The sequence below is a fragment of the Hemitrygon akajei genome, unplaced genomic scaffold (genome assembly GCF_048418815.1).
Source record: "Hemitrygon akajei unplaced genomic scaffold, sHemAka1.3 Scf000039, whole genome shotgun sequence".
Lineage (NCBI taxonomy): Eukaryota > Metazoa > Chordata > Chondrichthyes > Myliobatiformes > Dasyatidae > Hemitrygon > Hemitrygon akajei.
In genome coordinates this window covers 218,906-240,000 of record NW_027331925.1, presented here as the reverse complement: position 1 = coordinate 240,000, position 21,095 = coordinate 218,906, and positions in this window count along the sequence as shown.

Genomic DNA, 21,095 nt, shown 5'->3' with positions numbered 1-21,095 from the left:
CAGGTGATTGACGGTGGAGAGCCCATCAGAGGCAATGCCAATGAACATGATGGGGAGGGCAGTCCTCGTTCTCATTGGAGTGTGGCATATTTGTGATGTGAAAGCTACAGGTCACTTGGTACCCAGGCCAAAGGTAATTGGTATCATTATGTACCCAAAGCGAATGGTACTAAACATGTTCTCACAGGTGGAAAGGTCCAGATTAAGATGGAACAAAGGTGATTTCCACAAGGACTAAAACTGATGTAAGGATTTTGTTTCCTTCTTTTCCTGCAGTAAAAATTGACATTTTCATTGACTGGAAGGTCAGCTCCTCAGTGCTCGGTGGTGCCCTAGTGATCCATCTACTCCCCTTCCCTCCCCTTGCGATTCTAAATACGGCCTAAGGACTAACGGGGAAAACGCTGGCCCTGTCATCTATGGCTGCCTCTTTACCCAGAAACCCCCACGAAGAAGAGACCCATCTATCCGCCACGGCTCCAGCGCCTTCGCTCCTCAGCAGAAAGTTCCCCGGAGCCCTCGTAGAGAGAGAGGGAAAGGACTTGGACTGTCTCGGGGTGCGGAGAAAAGGTGTGGACGGAGCTGACAGTAATTGGATTTCAGTCGCGGTTCGGACGCCGGTACCGATAATAATCCGCCCGGATCCCCGCTCCGACCTGCCGCCGAGGCTCGGAGCTTTTTGTCCACAGTGCGCACGCGCGAAACTCCCCCCACGCCCCTTACGCATGCGCATCTGATCGCCTGGTCACAGACGGCGATTTCTGGAACTAACAGGAGAAAGTCTGCAAATGCTGGAAATCCAAAGCGACTCACACAAAACGCTGCAGGAACTCAGCACCTCAGGCAGCATCCATAGAAAATTATAAACAGTCGGCGTTTTTTGGCCGAAAGCCTTCTGCAGGGCAGAGAAGCACGGGGGAAGATGCCAGAATAAAAATGTGGTGGGGGAGGGGAAGAGGCGAGCTGGAAGCTGATGCCGGGTGGGTGGGAAAGGGTGGGCTGGAGAATAAAGAATCTGATAGGAGAGGAGAGTGGACCAGAGAGAGGGCAGGAGGAGGGTCCCGGGAGGAGTATTGGCAGGTGAGAAGAAGTACAAGGTCAGAGTGGGGCATAGAGGAGGGTGACGGTAATTTATTCACCGGAGGGGAAATCGATGTTCATATCATCAGATTGGAGGGTATATAATGTGACGGAATATAATGTGTAGCTCCTCCACCCCGGGGGGGGGGGGGGGACTGGGAGCTCATCTTGGCACAGGAGGAGTCCATGGATCGCCACGGCGGAACAGGACTGGGAATGAAGAATTAAAATGCTTGCTGACTGGTAAGTCAGACTTGTGGAGGATGGCGCGAAGTTGCTCCTAATTGATGACTGCACCCTCAGGGTGGCGGAGCAACAACTTATGTTCTGCCGTGGTACCTTCAAACGAGATGAACGAGTGCACCAGTCTTGTCTGTTTGAATCCAGAGCCCAAGAAAAGCTCTCTTTCGTGTCTCAGTCGTCTTTGACCCCCTGAAGAACTGTTTCTGAGTGACAGCTAAGATCCACCTGCAATTCCTCGGCCCACTTTCCCAACTGGTCTCGATCCCACTGTAACCTGAGACAACCCTCACTTTCTCCACACACCGGTTTTGGTGACATCCACAACCTCACTAATTGTTTGATCTGCATTCTCCAAATAATTAACACACATCATTGTCCAGTTGTAAGCGGGTGATTTTACTTTCTCTTTCATCTCCCAGGGGGACGAGACTGCTTGGATCCGGGGGGGGGGGGGCAGGTAAACACGGGCTTTCAGTGTCTGAGCCGGTGAGGAAGCCGTGAGTGGCCAGTCCACAAGACAAGACAGCAGATCCCCTCGGCAATCAAACCGACCCTCATCTGGCCTGTCCCTCCGTGTCCAATCCCCCTCTCAGTGCGAAATCCATCGCCACTGCCACTCCTTCAATGGAGCGACTGAGTCGTGCAGACGGTGTGAAACCACCTCCTTTGCCTCGGGACCATTTCCATTCCACCCATCCTCGGGCAAAGGAGCTGGTTTTAAATTTGTTTTTACATTGGTTTATTTCTGATTTTAAAAGTTGTCATTTCTGTGTGCTGATGTCTGTTTGTCATCCTGACCAGTTCTGCCTGAAGTTGTTTGGCCTGATTGTGTCTTGGTGAAATTTGACAATGGCTTCTCCCCGGGTTTGGACCTTCATGTCCGTATCTCAACAGGAACCGTCCCTGCTCCCACTCCAGGCTCAGCCGAGAGTGACTGTACTGGCACTGGAGACGGCCCAGTCCCTGACCTCCCAGACTGCACCGTCGGGTAAACCCCGTTACAACTGGTACCAGCACCTCCCAGAATAAAGGACGAGCCCTTGTCTGGCATCTACTGGCTCTGAGATATCTCTGCCCACCCGTACAAGTACAACACTGCCCTCCCCCCCCCCCCCCCCACAAGCGCCGACACCTAATGTCAGTGTGTCCATCACCTGGGGCAAACATCATGTTCTCTGGTGGCACGAAACCAGCCCGAAGACCCCGGTCTCCGGTTGGCAGCAGCTCATTTGAGGGACCCGCCATTTGGGCTCCACCTCATTCGGGGGCAGACGTTTTGTGGGTGGGTGAAGCTCATTTCACACTCCTGTGATCCTCTGAGTGAAGAGGTATCCCCTCAAGTGCCCCATAAACTCCCCACCTTTCACCCTTAACCCCCTGTCAAGTATCTCTCTGCTGAGACTCACAGAACACAATCCCAACACTGAGTGTTTCTTCATCAAGCAGCTTTATTCTTTATTACCTGCAGGGGGTAAGTTCACCTCCATTCTCACCAGGGATGGGGGGGGGGGGACTTCAAACACAGCGTTTACAAAATATTCCTTCTGTACATAAGAACGAGACGAGGTTACTGTTTCCAGCGAGCTCCGTGTTCCCGATACATTTGTTGTTGCTGCCATCTCTGGTTGAGTCGTCTCTGCTACTTCCTCATTTCTGCACAGCGTTCAGTGTTTGCAGTCACGAGTTCCTTTAGTGAGCACATTTCTTGTCGTTTCCTCCTGCCACTTTAGTCACCTACATATATTGCATTTACTAGCTCAGCACTCCGGGGTTTGTACAGCTCCATTTTGTCTCATCAAATACTCACAATAAAATGCAAAGTTCAGTACATATTTCCCCATTCTCTCCTCTTTGTTGTCCCATGACAACAGACATACAATATCATCAGGACTTACGAAGTGAATGATGTATTTAAGGCGATAATGCTTCAGATCTCAGGGCTTTCTTTCCCCTTTTACCCCGTCCATTCCACATGAGGACCCGGAACCCTGATGTCGCCTCCTTTTCAGGCTCCCGACTGAGCACGAGAATCGTAATCAGATTGTTGGTATTATTATTGCTCCAATGGTTATTCCATCATGTAAATCAGTATACCACCATCCTCCCAGAGTCTCAAATGGCCACCGGCTTCCTGAGGGATTATCATTGTGGAACTGTACAATGTAAACCAATATCCCACCATCCTCCCAGAGTCCCAAATGGCCACCGGCTTCCTGAGGGGTTATTATTGTGGAACTGTACAATGTAAACCAGTATCCCACCATCCTCCCAGAGTCCCAAATGGCCACCGGCTTCCTGACGGGTTATCATTGTGGAAATGTACAATGTAAACCAGTATCCCACCATGCTCCCAGAGTCCCAAATGGCCACCGGCTTCCTGACGGGTTATCATTGTGGAACTGTACAATGTAAACCAGTATCCCACCATCCTCCCAGAGTCCCAGATGGCTACCGGCTTCCTGAGGGGTTATCATTGTGGAAATGTAAATGTAAAACAGTATCCCACCATCCTCCCAGAGTCCCAAATGGCCACCGGCTTCCTGACGGGTTATCATTGTGGAACTGTACAATGTAAACCAGTATCCCACCATGCTCCCAGAGTCCCAAATGGCCACCGGCTTCCTGAGGGGTTATCATTGTGGAACTGTACAATGTAAACCAGTATCCCACCATCCTCCCAGAGTCCCAAATGGCCACCGGCTTCCTGAGGGGTTGTCGTTGTGGAACTGTACTATGTAAACCAGTATTTCACCATCCTCCCAGAGTCCCAAATGGCCACCGGCTTCCTGAGGGGTTATCATTGTGGAAATTTACAATGTAAACCAGTATTTCACCATCCTCCCAGAGTCCCAAATGGCCACCGGCTTCCTGAGGGGTTGTCGTTGTGGAACTGTACTATGTAAACCATTATTTCACCATCCTCCCAGAGTCCCAAATGGCCACCGGCTTTCTGAGGGGTTGTCGTTGTGGAACTGTACTATGTAAACCAGTATTTCACCATCCTCTCAGAGTCCCAAATGGCCACCGGCTTCCTGAGGGGTTGTCGTTGTGGAACTGTACTATGTAAACCAGTATTTCACCATCCTCTCAGATTCCCAAATGGCCACGGCTTCCTGAGGGGTTATCATTGTGGAAATGTAAATGTAAACCAGTATCCCACCATCCTTCCAGAGTCCCAAATGGCCACCGGCTTCCTGAGGGGTTCTCATTGTGTAAATGTAAATGTAAACCAGTGTCCCACCATCCTCCCAGAGTCTCAAATGGCCACCGGCTTCCTGAGGGATTATCATTGTGGAACTGTACAATGTAAACCAATATCCCACCATCCTCCCAGAGTCCCAAATGGCCACCGGCTTCCTGAGGGGTTATCATTGTGGAAATGTAAATGTAAACCAGTATCCCACCATCCTCCCAGAGTCCCAAATGGCCACCGGCTTCCTGAGGGGTTATCATTGTGGAAATGTAAATGTAAACCAGTATCCCAGCATCCTCCCAGAGTCCCAAATGGTCACCGGCTTCCTGAGGGGTTCTCATTGTGGAACTCTACAATGTAAACCAGTGTCCCACCATCCGCCCAGAGTCCCAAATGGCCACCGGCTTCCTGAGGGGTTATCATTGTGGAACTGTACAATGTAAACCAGTATCTCACCATCCTCCCAGAGTCCCAAATGGCCACCGGCTTCCTGAGGGGTTATCATTGTGGAACTGTACAATGTAAACACACCGACTTTTTAGCTAATATAAAGTTTAGGGCCGTGGCTAATTGATAGGAAGCAAAGAGTGGTTATAAAGGGAGCCTCTTGACGACTGAACTCCACAGTCGTCTGTGTTTGGACTGATACTCTTTATGTTAAATGTCAGTGATCTGCATGATGAAATTGATGACCTTGCTGCACAGATGATATGAAGATGGTTGAAAGTCAGGTCGTTTTGAGGAAATAGAGAAGCAATTGAAGGTCTTCAACATGATGAGGGGAATTGGCGAAGAGGTGGGAGATCGAATATAGTGTCAGCAGAGGGTATCATCATGCACTTTGGTAGCAAAAAATGAAAGGGGTGACTATTTTCTAAATTGTCCCTAAAGGTCAATTTGCAAATTGAGTCTGTGCTGAAGAAGGCAAATGTAATGTCAGCATTCATTTCAAGAACTGCTCTCTCACTTCTCTAATTTTATCTGCTGCCTCTCAAATATAATCCATCAGATGAGTTATATTTTCAGATTTGTCCAATTTGTTTGTGCAACATTGTTGCCCAATTAAAACACACACACCCCATTTTTTAGCTAATATAAAGTTTAGGGCCATTTGGTTTTGCAGAGCTACTGTTTGAACTGCCGGCAACTATGCCATATTTCTGAAACAGCTTGTTGTCCCTCATCAAATGAGTCAGCTCAGTCATTTGCCAATTTCCCAACGACAAAGGCAAGTTCATCAATTCCGAGTAGCTTTTTCCATCCCAAACTAATGTGGATCCTTCAGATACAGAAAGTGTAAAAGAGAGGGAAGAGTGGATATCGGACGGTTGGAAAACAACGCTGGAGAGTCAGTAATGGCAGACAGACTGAATAAGTATGTTGTGTCTGTCTTCACTGAGGAAGACACCAGCATAATGGTGGAACCTCCAGGTGTCAGGAGTCAGAAGTGTGCAAAGTTACCAGAACCAGAGTGAAGGTTCTTGAGAAACTGAAAGGCCAAGTTAGATAAGTCACGTGCCCAGATGGTGTACACCCCAGCGTTCTGAAAGAGCTGGCTAAAAAGATTGTGGACCCATTAGTAATGAACATTCAACAATCACAAGATTCCGGAATGGTTCAGCAAGAATGGAAAATTGCCAATGTCACTCCACTCTTCAAGAACGGAGAGAGACAGAAGAAAGGAAACTATAGGCCAGTTAGTCTGTCCTCAGTGATCGGGAAAATGCTGGAGTCGATTATTAATGATGAGGTCTGAGAGTACCGTGTCACAAGATAAAATAGACCATAGTCAGCATGGTTTCCTGAAGGGAAAATCTTGCCTGACAAACCTGTTGAAATTATTTTAAGAAATAACAAGCAGGACAAACAAAGTAGAATCGATTGATGATGTTTACCTGGATTTTCAGACGGCTTTTGACATGATGTCACACATGTAGCTGCTTTAACAACCCACGAGCCCATGGAATTACTGGAAAGATTCCAGCATGGACAAAGCCGTGGCTGATTGAGAGGAAGCGAAGAGTGGGTATAAAGGGAGCCTCTTGACGAGTGGGTTCCACCGTAGTCTGTGTTGGGACTGATACTCTTTATGTTAAATGTCAGTGATGTGTAGGATGAAATTGATGACCTTGCTGCAAAGTTTTCAGATGATATGAAGATTGTTGAGGGTCAGGTCGTTTTGAGGACATAGAGAGGCTATGGAAGGTCTTCAACAGATGAGGAGAATGGGCAAAGAAGTGGGAGATGGAATACAGTTTCAGCAAAGGGTATCAGCATGCACTTTGGTCGAAGAAATGACAGGGCTGATTATTTTCCAAATACTCCCTAAAGGTGAATTTGCAGATTGAGTCTGTGGTGAAGAAGGTAAATGTAATGTCAGCATTCATTTCAAGAGGAATAGAATATAAACACAGGGATGTAATGTTAAAAATTTTGTAAGCACTGGTGAGGCCTCACTGGGAGTACTGTCAGCAGTTTTGGACACCTTATCTTAGAAAAGATGTGCTGAAACTGAAGAGTGTCCAAAAGACATTCACGTCAATGATTCCCAAAATGAATGTGTTGTCATTTGAATAGTATTTGATGGCTCTGGGCCTGTATTGAGTGGAATTCAAAAGAATGAGTGGAGACCTAATTGAAATATATCAAATGGTGAAAGGATTAATAGAGTGGATATGGAGAGGATGTTTCCTCTTTTGGGACAGTCTAAGAACAAAGGACACAGCCTCAGAATAGAGCGGTATCTTTAGAATGGAGATGGGGAGGAATTTCTTTAGCCAGAGAGTAATGAATCTATGGACTCTATGGACAGTGAATCATTGGCAGCTGTGGAGGCCAAATCTTCATGTACATTTAAGGCAGAGGTTGATAGTTTCTTGATTGTTCAGGGCATGATGGGCTACCAGGAGAAGGCAGGAGATTGGGGCCAAGAGGGAAATTGGGTCGGCTAAAATGAAATGGCGGAGCAGACTCGATGGGCCAAATGGCCTAATTCTGCTCCTATATCTTATGGTCTTATAGCAACCTCTCATTTAACGTCAGCAAGAGCCAGGAGCTGATTATTGACTTCAGGAGGAGGAAACAGGAGATCTGTGAGCCAGTGCTCATCAGAGATCAAAGGCGGAGAGGGTCAGCAACCTTAAATTCCTCAATGTCATCACTTTCCAGGATCTGTCTTGAGCCCAGCATGTAAGTGCAATTACGAAGAAAGCACAGCAACATCTCCATTTCCTTAGAAGCCTGCGAAGATTCAGCATGACATCTACAACCTTGCCAAACTTCTACAGATGTGTGTGGAGAATATGTTCAGTGGTTACATCATGGCCTGGTATGGAAACACCAAAGCCCTTGAAAGGAAAATCCTACAGAAAGTAGTGGATACGGCCCAGTACATCACGGGTAAAACCCTCCCCACCACTGCGCACATTTCTCTGGTGCGCTGTCATAGGAAAGCTACATCTATCATCAAGGAACCCACCAAGTGGCACATGATCTCTTCTCACTGATGCCATCAGGAAGAAAGTGCAGGAGGCTCAGGACCCACACCACCAGGTTCAGGAACTGTTATCACCCTTCAATCATCAAGTTCTTCAACCAGAGAGGATAATCTTACTCAGATTCAATTGCCCCATCACTGAGCTGTTCCTATAACCCATGGACACATTCACAGATTCTTCATCTCCTGTTCATGATAATTATTTCTTACTTATTTTTTTTCTATTTAATATTTCCACAGTCTGTTGTCTTTTGCACATTGTATTTTATCTACGATGTTGGGTTCGGGTTTTCATTGATTCAATCATGATTCTTGGATTTACTGAGTTTGTCCGAAAAAAACAATCTCAGGATTGAACATGGTGACATGCGTGTACTTCGAGAATAAATTTACTTGGTAAATTTTGAATTCTACAATTAAATCTGTAAATACTCTCTCAAACACACATGTGATTTGTAATTTCTAAAGGTTCAGCATTTACTGGCTAAGTTATTTGGCTCTGATCAAAATGATCGTCCCATCACTATGACCCCTCTTCTGAGGTACCCCAGCTACAGGAAAGATTCCTGAATCAAACTGGGATCACTGTTTCAAGCGTGCACGCTCACACACAGACACACAGCATTGATGAAGTGCTTTGAGGGTTCGCTCACACACAGACACACAGCATTGATGAAGTGCTTTGAGGGTTTGGTCATGGATAGAATCAACCTGTGCATGGACCTGGACCCACTGCAATTTGCTGATTGCCACAATATGTCTACAGCACAATAGCAATACACAAGTCAGGCTGCTGATTACAGCTCAGCGTTCAACACAATCAGACCCTCAATTGTAATCAACAAGCTCCAAAACCTGGGCCTCTGTACCTCCTTCTGCAACTGGATCCTCACCAGGAGACCCCAGTCTGTGTGGATCAGAAATAACATCTCCTCCTTGCTGACAATCAACACTGGCACACCTTAACGATGTGTGCTCAGCCCACTGCTCTACTCCCTCTACACCACGTCTGTGTGGCTAGGCTCATCTATAAACTTGCTGACGACACAACTATTGTTGCTGGAATTTCAGATGTTGACGAGGAGGAGTACAGGAGTGAGATAGATCAGCAAGTTGAGTGGTGTCGCAGCAACAACCTTGCACTCAACATCATGAAGACAAAGGAATTGATTGTGGATTCAGGAAGGGGAAGTCGAGGGAACACACACCAGTCCTCATCGTGGGATCAGAAGTGAAAAGGGTGAGCAGTTTCCATTTCCTGCCTGTCAACATCTCTGAGGAACTATCCTGGGCCCAACATATTGATGCAGTTGCAATGAAGACACAACATCGGCTATATTCCATTCGGAGATTGAGGGGAATCGGTCTGTCACTAAAGACACTTGCAAGTTTCTACAGATGTACTGTGGAGAGCATTCTAACTGGTTGCATCACTGCCTGGTGTGGAGAGGCCACTGCACAGGATCGGAAAATGCTGCAGAAAGTTGTAAACTCAGCCAGCTCCTTCATGGGCACTGGACTCCACAGCATCCAGGACACATTCAAAAGATGATGCCACAAAAAGATGGCATCCATCATTAAGGACCCCCATCACCCAGGACATGCCTTCGTCTCATTGCTACCATCAAGGAGGATGTACAGGACCCTGGAGACACATTCAGCGGTTCAGGAACAGCTTCTTCCCCTCCACCATCAGATATCTGAATAGACAATGAACCCATGAACAACCCCTCAGTATTTTTCTTCTCTTTTTGCACTACATTTTAAACATAATTTTACACATTCTAATTGTAATCTGTAGTTTTTATTACTAAATATTGCAATGTACTGCAGACACAAAACAACAAATTTCACACATATGCCAGTGATATTAAACCTGATTCTGATACACAAACACACACAGCTGGGCTCAGACATACAACACTCCCACATTCCTCCCTTTGTGACACCCTGCTTGCTCCGTGGCCCCCGGTATGAAGCTCAAACTGTTGCAACACCTGCCCTTTAAATTCATGGCTGAGGCTGTGTTGTGTCTGTTCACTGTTTGAGTTCGATATTAAGTGAAGAGCATTGAATGGGAAGGAAGGTTTGAATAGAAGAATAAAGATCTCCTCTGAAGGTATATGGGGTCCTGGTGAGAGCGTACATGGAACACTGTGCACAGGTCTGGTCTCCCTCCCAGAGTCAGCCTGAGGGATGAAGGGAATGAAGAGATTTCCCAGATTGATTTAGGAGGTGAGGTAGTGTCCTCGGAGAGATTATACTGACCGGGCCTGTCTCAAAATTAGAGAAATAAAAGGTCGTCTGACTGAGACAGACACAGTCTCACAGGGTATTGACAGGGAAGAGGCAGGAATGATGTTTCCTTTGTCTGTGGTGAGGAATGGGGGTCACAGAATCCGAGGTCACCTCAGCAGGACTGAGATGAGGAGATATTTCCTCACCCAGAGGGTAGTGAATGATTGCAATTATCTCCACAAGGTTTCTAAATTCGAAGGACAAATTTTGGGGCTCTGCGATGCTGGGAACGTTGCGCGAAAGTGGCGCTGAGGTCAAAGATCAGGCATGTTCTGAGTGAAAGGCAGAACAGACACAAAGGGCCGAATGGCCTGCTCCTGTTTCCTTTTTCTAAAGTCCGAGTATACCTTTGCGCCTGGTTCTCCCTTGACCTTCAGCCTGTCCTTTTGCACAGGGGAGCGCTCACAGCACCGGAGATCCATCGGCAGCCGCTGCGGGCCAGCTCCCGTATCCCAGCAGCAGGAGACAGGTCTGGGAGGAAACTCCGGACAATAGGCCCCGATCCACGGCGGGGAAAGACCGGGTACCCCCTGTGTGGCTGAAACATCTCACGGAATCTCCGCCCGAATCTTCACCTCCGCCATCGGAAGAATTCAAAACTCCGGCCGCTGTTGCAGCCTTTAACCGGGGAGCTGCTTCCAATCTCGGGTCTCTCACCGGGTCCACTCGTTCCCGGTTCCAAACTTCGGTCCGCTCAGCGTCCCGCCCACTGACACTCCTCGGCCTATGGAGGCAAGTGTCTCCCAGTAGTGGTCGCTGATTGGCTTTGACTGTGTCCGAGGGCGGGCTGCTGCCGGCAGCCGGAGATGTCAGTCACAGTTTGATCTCAGAAACAAAGCAAGTTCCCGGAGGTGCAAAGTTCAAAGTAAATTTTATTATCAGAGGACAGATAAGTCGCCAGATACAACTCCTACAAACATACAGAGCAAAGCTACAGAATGGTAACAATATCTGGATCACTGAAAGATCAACCAGAGTGCAGAAGACAACAAACTTCGCCAATGCAAATAAACAACGAGAACATGAAATAACCGCAGCGGATGCCGATAGATGTCCGGTGCTCTCAGCGCTCCCTGTTCAATCTGACAGGACAAGAAACAGTGAGGCGCAAAGGCAAACTCGTGTTTCAGAAAATCAGAAATAGAGAAGGCGTGGCCATTCGGCCCCTTGCGCCTCTTCTGCCCTTCACTCAGAACATGCTTGACCTTTGACCTCAGCACCACTTCCCTGCAACTTTCCATCACCGCTGAGCCACAGGATATGTCTATTCAATTTAGAAACCTTGTGGAGATAATTGCAATGATTCACTGCACTCTGGGTGAGGAAATTTCTCCTCATCTCAGTCCTGCTGAGTTGTCCTCGGATTTTGAGTCTGTGAGCGCTGGTTCCACACCTTATGGGAAACATCATTCCAGCCCTTCCGCTGTAAATATCCTGTCAGATTGTATTTCTCTAATTCTGAGACAGGAATGTGATCTGTCTCTGTCAAAGCACCTCTTATTTCACTCATATTGAGACAGTGCCAGTACGATGATTTGTTGTGGGAGCATCGCTATGGACAGCAGGTGAGTGCAGTTATCCTGTGTTGTTCCACAGACTGATGGTTGAGTGGTGGTAATTGTTCCTGACCCTGGTGGGGCGAGTCCTGAGGCTCTCGTACCTTCTACCTGATTGCAGCAGTGAGAAAAGAGCCTGCCTGTGTGGTGAGCCTGATCACAGCCGCCAGTATCACCGTCACCTCTGGCCTTCCCTATACGGGACCAAAGGGATAGTGCAGAGTAAATGTAGTACTCTGTCGAGTATCACTGTGATCCGTCCCCTCTGGCCTGCCCAATCCGGGACCAAAGGGATTGTGGAGAGTAAATGTGGTACTCTGTCGAGGATCACTGTGGTCCGTCCCCTCTGGCCTGCCCTATCTGGGACAAAAGGGATAGTGGAGAGTAAATGTAGTACTCTGTCGAGTATCACTGTGATCCGTCCCCTCTGGCCTACCCTATCTGGGACCAAAGGGATTGTGGAGAGTAAATGTGGTACTCTGTCGAGTATCACTGTGATCCGTCCCCTCTGGCCTGCCCAATCCGGGACCAAAGGGATTGTGGAGAGTAAATGTGCTACTCTGTCGAGTATTACTGTGATCTGGGCTCTCTTCCTGCCCCTTATTATTCTTGTCTGTGATTGCAGTGTGACAATCTCTGACCCAATGTCCCCTCTTTCTACAAACCCCGTTTCTGTCCTTTGCCAAGTGTCCCTCTTCATCTGCACCGTCCGCACGATCCTGCCACCCGTTCTGGGTTCTTCGTCGGGACCCGAACTCCATCTCCTCACTACCGGTTCTCTGTGCACACTCTCGCTTTCCCCCAGTCCCTTTAAAGATTCAATTGCGCTCCATATTCATCAGAATTTATGTCACCCTGGGGCCAGGTCTGACACAGCGAATTGAGATTAGTTAACTTAAAGGAGTGGGCAGGCTTGTGTCTGAGACAGTTTAAAAAAGTCTGCACTGCCAGCTGGACATACTGATCTGTCCAGGGGTTTGCCGGCATTGGACTCTCACGTATCCTTAAAACGAGCAATAAAGTACACAAGGGATTCTCCTTTTTTCTATAGTTATCGGGTAAATTCACCAAAATCCGCATGCAGTCGGGCTGTCATTCAAATGTGTTCCCTTACCTCAGCGACCCACCGTGCCATGACTTGTATTACATCAGCCCCTCTGGTGGCTCCCGGTCACCTTCGGGCGTCTGCCTGGGAAAGGGGAACCCACTCCCTGTCCCTCCCGAGAGGTTCCATATATAACCCTGAGAAGTGGCACAAGTCCCCGGGCAGGGTCTGGAAAGGGGAACCCACTCCCTGTCCCTGTCCGAGAGGTTCCACATATAACCCTGAGGAGTGGCACACGTCCCCGGGCAAGGTCTGGAAAGGGGAACCCACTCCCTGTCCATGTCCGAGAGGTTCCATTTATAACCCTGAGGAGTGGCACAAGTCCCCGGGCAGAGTCTGGAAAGGGGAACCCACTCCCTGTCCATGTCCGAGAGGTTCCATTTATAACCCTGAGGAGTGGCACAAGTCCCCGGGCAGGGTCTGGAAAGGGGAACCCACTCCCTGTCCCTGTCCGAGAGGTTCCATATATAAACCTGAGGAGTGGCACACGTCCCCGGGCAGGGTCTGGAAAGGGGAACCCACTCCATGTCCCTGTCCGAGAGGTTCCATTTGTAACCCTGAGGAGTGCAGGCAAGTCCCGGGCAGGGTCTGGAAAGGGGAACCCTCTCCCTGTCCCTGTCCCTGTCCGAGTGGTTCCATCTATAACCCTGAGGAGTGGCACACGTCCCCGGGCTGGGTCTGGAAAGGGGAACCCACTCCCTGTCCCTGCCCGAGAGGTTGCATATAAAATTTTTTAAATCCTTTTCTTCTATACTCGCTCCTTGGCTTTGTAAAATTTTTAAAGATGCGTTAACCGTAGGTAAATAACCACAATCTTTTTATGATGCCTCCATTTCTCCAATTCTTAAAAAAGATAAAGACCCCACTGAATGTGCATCCTATTGGCCAATATCCTTGCTGAATACGGATTCTAAGATTTTTACCAACATTTTGGCCACTAGATTAGAAAATGTATTACCTCAAATTATCTCTGAAGATCAGACCGGATTTATTAAAAACTGTTAGTCATCTTTTAACATTAGAAAATTTATTAATATAATTTATACTTCTTCATCTAAAATACCAGAATATCATTTCCTTAGATGCTGAAAAAGCATTCGATAGAGTTGAATGGCCATATTTATTTAATACGTTGCAGAATTTTAATTTTAGCTTGAAATTTATATCATGGATTAAATTAGTCTATTATAATCCTTTTGCTTCAGTTCTTACCAATAATCAAAGATTTCCTTTTTTTCAGTTGTCCCGTGGTACGAGGCAAGGCTGCCCTTTAAGTCCTCTATTATTTGACATTGCTTTGGAACCTTTAGCCGTTGCCATTCGTGAATCACCTAATATTTTTGGTATTACCCATGGGTAAGGGACTTATAAGTTATCATTATATGCTGATGATTTGTTACTATACATATCTGGCCCTGAGAGATCGATTCCTGATATTTCATCCTTGCTTGTTCAGTTTAGTGGCTTTTCCGGCTGCAAACTGAATTTTTAATACGAGTGAATTATTTCCATTAAATATGCAAGTTCCAATGTATAAACACTTACCCTTTAAAGTTGTCACAGATCATTCTACTTATTTGGGTATTAAAATTACCAAGAAACATAAGGGTTTAATTAAAGTTAATTTTTTACCTTTAATTGAACAAATCAAGCAACTTGTTACCAGGTGGTCCCCATTATCTCTGTCATTGGTTGGTCGAATTAATACTATCAAGATGATAGTATTATCCAAATTTTTATATTTATTCCAAGCATTACCAATTTTTATTCCTAAATCTTTTTTTGATATTATTGACTCCAAAATATCCTCGTATGTGTGGCAGAGTAAAAATCCTAGATTAAGTAAAAAATCTTTACAGAAGCCTAAGAAGGAAGGTGGTTTTGCTTTGCCAAACCTGAGATTTTACTATTGGGCAGTTAATATTCAATACTTAATATTTTGGACACAAGAATCGGTCATAGTACCTTGCCCACAATGGGTAAATTTGGAGTGTAATTCTGTACAAGTCTTCTCATTGTTTTCTATTTTAGGATCTTCGCTTCCTTTTGCTTTATCTAAACCGAATAAAGAAATAACTAATCCTATAGTTAAACATACATTAAGAATATGGTTTCAGTTTCGTAAATTCTTTGGCTTGAATAATCAAGCCCTATTATATCTAACTTTTTTTTCCAGCCCTCTTTTATGGACCAAGCCTTTGTGTTTTGGAAAACAAAAGGTATAACATGTTTTCGTCAAATATTTTTAGATAACAGTTTTATGACCTTTGAAGAGCTATACAATCTAATATTCATATTTTTTTAGATACTTGCAAGTTGGAAATTTCTTGAATGTTAGTATTTTCTGAAATTATGTCCAATGGACATGACAGAAAAAATTCTAGCTCTGAATCCTTGCCAGAAGAGTTAAGTAGCCATCATTTATCATATGATCATGAAAATATAGCCAGGAGTATCAGAAATAATTAAGAAGGAATGGGAAAAAGAACTTCACTGTCTTATAACCACAGAGCAGTGGGAGAAATTTTTACAATTAGTCAATTCTTCTTCTATTTGTGCTAAACATGCCTAATACAATTTAAGGTTGTTCATAGGGCTCACATGTCCAAGGATAAACTCGCTCGATTTTATTCTTATGTTAATCCAGCCTGTGACAGATGTCATTCTGAAGTTGCTTCATTGACCCACATGTTCTGGTCTTGCCCCTGTTTGCAAAATTATTGGAAAGATATTTTTGGTATTACTTCAACAGTTCTGAATATCAAATTGCAACCGCATCCTATTACTGCAACTTTCGGATTACCAATGGTGGATAATAGTCGTTTATCCCCCCTCAGCCCGGTGGATGATTGCATTTGTTACATTAATGGCTAGAAGATCTATCCTATTGAATTCCAAAGAAATTAATCCTCCAACTATATTTCAGTAGTTTTCTCAAACGATTTCTTGTTCGAGTTTAGAAAACATTACAAGTGTTGTCTTTGTCCCTTCAGTTAAATTTGAAGAAACTTGGAGACCATTTATTCAACATTTTCATATGAGCTAAACTGACTTTTCCTAAACCTTACTTTCATTGTCCTTAATTATTTGGATGGAGGTGCGGAGTTACTGACGCTACTGTGTCTAATTGATATAATGCAATGGCCCATGTCGATTAGGATTTTTTTCATTTTTTTTGGGGGGGGGGTTTCTTATTTTCGCCATTTTTTGTAACCACTATGAGTTTGGGAGGTTAATATCATCTATTTGTATTTATACCTTAACCTATTAATTATGTACTCTCAAGCTCTTTGTATTCATGTTTCATTTATGTTTGTTTAAAATCAATAAAAAGATTTAAAAAGGACTACTCTGAGGAAAGGGTGGAATAGGCGCAACGGGCCGAGTGGCCAGGCCTGCTCCTGTTACTTATTTTCTAAAGTCCGAGTTTACCTTTGCGCCTGGTTCTCCCTTGGCCTTCAGCCTGTCCTTTTGCACAGGGGAGCGGTGAGAGCTCCGGAGATCCATCGGCAGCCGCTGCGGGGCAGCTCCCGTCTCCCACCAGGAAGGGTCGGGTCTGGGGGACAACTCCAGACAACAGGCCCCGATCCTCGGCCGGGCCTTCTGTGTAACTGAAACATCTCACGGAAACTCCGCCAGTCTCTTCAGCTCTGCCTTCGAAAGGATTCACGACCCGCCGGTGGTGCAGCCGAAACCCGAGGCGCAGCTCCCGGTCTCCGGCCTCACTCGGTCCCGGTTCCAACCTCCGGTCCGGCCGGGCGCTCAGGGTCTCGCCCGCTGACACCCCTCAGCCAATGGGAGCACCTTTCTCCCAACGGTGATTGCTGAATGGCTGTGAGTGTGTGAGGACGGGCTGCTGTTGGGAGCTGGAGATGTCAATCACAGATTGTTCTCAGAATTAAAGCAAGTTTCCCGAAACTCAAATTTCAAAATAAATTTTATTATCAGAGTCCAGATAAGTCACCACATACAACCCCGAGAAGCATTTTCCTGTGGACATACTTAGAAAAAATATAGAATAGTAACCATAACAGAAGCAGGCAGTGAAAGATCAGCCAGATTGCTGAAGGTAACAAACTGTGCAAATGCAAATATGGAGAAACAGGATAAATAACAATAACATGAAATAACCGGGAAAGACCGGGCACCCTCTGTGTGGCTGAAACATCTCACGGAATCTCCGCCCGAATCTTCACCTCCGCCATCGGAAGGATTCAAAACTCCGGCCGCTGTTGCAGCCTTTACCCGGGGAGCTGCTCCCAATCTCGGGTCTCTCACCGGGTCCACTCGTTCCCGATTCCAAACTTCGGTCCGCCCAGCGTCCCGCCCACTGACACTCCTCAGCCAATGGAGGCAAGATCCTCCCAGCGGTGGTCTCTGATTGGCTATGAGAGTGTATCCGAGGGCGGGCTGCTGCCGGGAGCCGGAGATGTCAGTCACTGTTTGTTCTCAGAATCAAAGCAAGTTCCCCGAGGCTCAAAGTTCAAAGTAAATTTTATTATCATTTTTAATTTTTAAAATTTTTATTAAACACAAACTAAAACAGAAACACTAAACATATGCTAAAAAAGCCAGGGAGTCACACAAAAGCAGCAATAAATATATAACTATTAATTTTAAATATACAAATAAACAAGGAAATCCGCTCTAAATATTGTTGGACAGAAGGAACTGTATCTAAGAGGAGTCACAAAACAAAAACATTTACAGAGATAACCCAAAACGTTGACAGATTTGTACAGTCTTTACAGCCTTCTGGCGATGGGAAGTTTTCAGAGGATAAACGTTTAGTTTGAAGTCTGACAACAAAATATAAATGAAGGTTTCTTATTGCTGTGATTGCATTTATGGATATAAAATTTGCTGTAAATTAACAAAAGATTTATGATAAAGAAATGATCCCTATGAGATTTGGTGTTATTAGTAAACCCAAATAAGACATTTTGAAAACAAAAAGTAAAATCCATTAATATATTGATCTATAAATTGACCAACATCAACCCAAAATGTTTTAACATATTCACAATCCCAAAACAGATGAAATAAATTCTCTGGATATAAACCACAAAAAGAACAGTTAGTTTCAATATCAGAATTAACCCTCGCCAAATAAACATTGGTTGGATAATATCTATCTATAATTTTAAATAAGCCCCAAGTACTCCTCCACCTCAGATTCCCCAAGCGACTATTCCAAAAACTAACAGAGTACGTATAAGTCGCCACTTACAACTCCTACAAACATACAGAGCAAAGCTACAGAACGGTAACTATACCTGGATCACTGAAAGATCAACCAGAGTGCAGAAGACAACAAACTTCGCCAATGCAAATAAACAACGAGAACATGAAATAACCGCAGCGGCTGCCGATAGATGTCCGGTGCTCTCAGCTCCCCCCTGTTCAATCTGACAGGACAAGAAACAGTGAGGCGCAAAGGTAAACTCGTGTTTCAGAAAATAAGAAATAGAGAAGGCGTGGCCATTCGGCCCCTTGCGCCTCTTCTGCCCTTCACTCAGAACATGCTTGACCTTTGACTTCAGCACCACTTTCCTGCAACTTTCAAGCACCGCTGAGCCCCAGGATATGTCCACTCAATTTAGAAACCTTGTGGAGATAATTGCAATTATTCACAGCACTTTGGGTGAGGAAATTTCTGCTCATCTCAGTCCTGCTGAGTTGTCCTCGGATTTTGAGTCCGTGAGCGCTGGTTCCACGCCTTATGGGAAACATCATTCCAGCCCTTCCGCTGTAAATATCCTGTGAGATTGTATTTCTCTAATTCTGAGACAGGAATGTGATCTCTCTCAGTCAAACCACCTCTTATTTCACTCATTTTGAGACAGTCCCAGTACGATGATTTGTTGTGGGAGCATCTTTATGGACAGCAAGTGAGTGCAGTTGTCCTGTGTTGTCCACAGCCTGATGGTTGAGGGGTAGTAACTGTTCCTGACCCTGGTGCGGCGAGTCCTGAGGCTCTCGTACCTTCTACCTGATTGCAGCAGTGAGAAAAGAGCCTGCCTGTGTGGTGAGACTGATCACAGCCGCCTGTATCACCGTCCCCTCTGGCCTCCCCTATCCGGGACCAAAGGGATTGTGGAGAGTAAATGTGGTACTCTGTCGAGTATCACTGTGATCCATCCCCTCTGGCCTGCCCTATCAGGACCTAAGGGATTGTGGAGAGTAAATCTGTTACTCTGTCGAGTATCACTGTGGCCCGTCCCCTCTGGCCTGCCCTATCAGGGACCAAAAGGATTGTGGAGAGTAAATGTGTTACTCTGTCGAGTATCACTGTGGTCCGTCCACTCTGGCCTGCCCTATCCGGGACCAAAGGGATTGTGGAGAGTAAATCTGTTACTCTGTCGAGTATCACTGTAATCTGTCCCCTCTGGCCTGCCCTATCCGGGACCAAAGGGATTGTGGAGAGTAAATCCGTTACTCTGTCGAGTATCACTGTGGTCCGTCCCCTCTGGTCTGCCCTATCCGGGACCAAAGGGATTGTGGAGAGTAAATGAGGTACTCTGTCGAGTATCACTGTGATCCGTCCCCTCTGGCCTGCCCTATCCGGGACCAAAGGAATTGTGGAGAGTAAATCTGTTACTCTGTCGAGTATCACTGTGGTCCGTCCACTCTGGCCTGACCTATCCGGGACCAAACGGATTGTGGAGAGTAAATGTGGTACTCTGTCGAGTATCACTGTGATCCGTCCCCTCTGGCCTGCCCTATCCGGGACCAAAGGGATTGTGGAGAGTAAATGTGGGTGTCGAGTATCACTGTGATCCGTCCCCTCTGGCCTGCCCTATCCGGGACCAAACGGATTGTGGAGAGTAAATGTGGTACTCTGTCGAGTATCACTGTGATCCGTCCCCTCTGGCCTGCCCTATCCGGGACCAAAGGGATTGTGGAGAGTAAATGTGGTACTCTGTCGAGTATCACTGCGATCCGTCCCCTCTGGCCTGCCCTCTCCGGGACCAAAGGGATTGTGGAGAGTAAATGTGGTACTCTGTCGAGTATCACTGTGATCCGTCCCCTCTGGCCTGCCCTCTCCGGGACCAAAGGGATTGTGGAGAGTAAATGTGGTACTAAGTCGAGTATCACTGTGATCCGTCCCCTCTGGCCTGCCCTATCCGGGACCAAAGGGATTGTGGAGAGTAAATCTGTTACTCTGTCGAGTATCACTGTGGTCCGTCCCCTCTGGCCTGCCCTATCCGGTACCAAAGGAATTGTGGAGAGTAAATGTGGTACTCTGTCGAGTATCACAGTGATCCGTCCCCTCTGGCCTGCCCTATCCGCGACCAAAGGGATTGTGGAGAGTAAATGTGGTACTCTGTCGAGTATCAGTGTGATCCGTCCCCTCTGGCCTGCCCTATCCGGGACCAAAGGGATTGTGGAGAGTAAATGTGGTACTCTATCGATTATCACTGTGATCCGGGCTCTCTTCCTGTCCCTTATTATTCTTGTCTGTGATTGCAGAGCGACAATCACTGCCCAATGTCCCCTCTTTCTACAAACCCCGTCTCTGTCCTTAGCCAAGTGTCCTCTTCATCTGCATCGTCCGCACGATCCTGCCACCCGTTCTGGGTTTTTCGTCGGGACCCGATCACCATCTCCTCACTACCGGTTCTCTGTGCACACTCTCGCTTTCCCCCAGTCCCTTTAAAGAGTCAATAGCGCTCCCTATTGATCAGAATTGATGTCACCCTGTGGCCAGGTCTGACACTGCGAATTGAGATTAGTTAACTTAAAGGAGTGGGCAGGCTTGGGTCTGAGACAGTTTAGAAAAGTCTGCACTGCCAGCTGGACATACTGATCTGTCCAGAGGTTTGCCGGCATTGGACTCTCACGTATCCTTAAAACGAGCTATAAAGTACGCAAGGGATTCTCCTTTTTTCTGTCGTTATCGGGTAAATTCACCAAAATCCGCATGCAGTCCGGCTGTCATTCCAATGGGTTCCCTTACCTCAGCGACCCACCGTGCCATGGCTTGTATTACATCAGCCCCTCTGGTGGCTCCCGGTCACCTTCGGGCATCTGCCTGGGAAAGGGGAACCCACTCCCTGTCCCTGCCCGAGAGGTTCCATATATAACCCTGAGGCGTGGCACAAGTCCCCGGGCAGGGTCTGG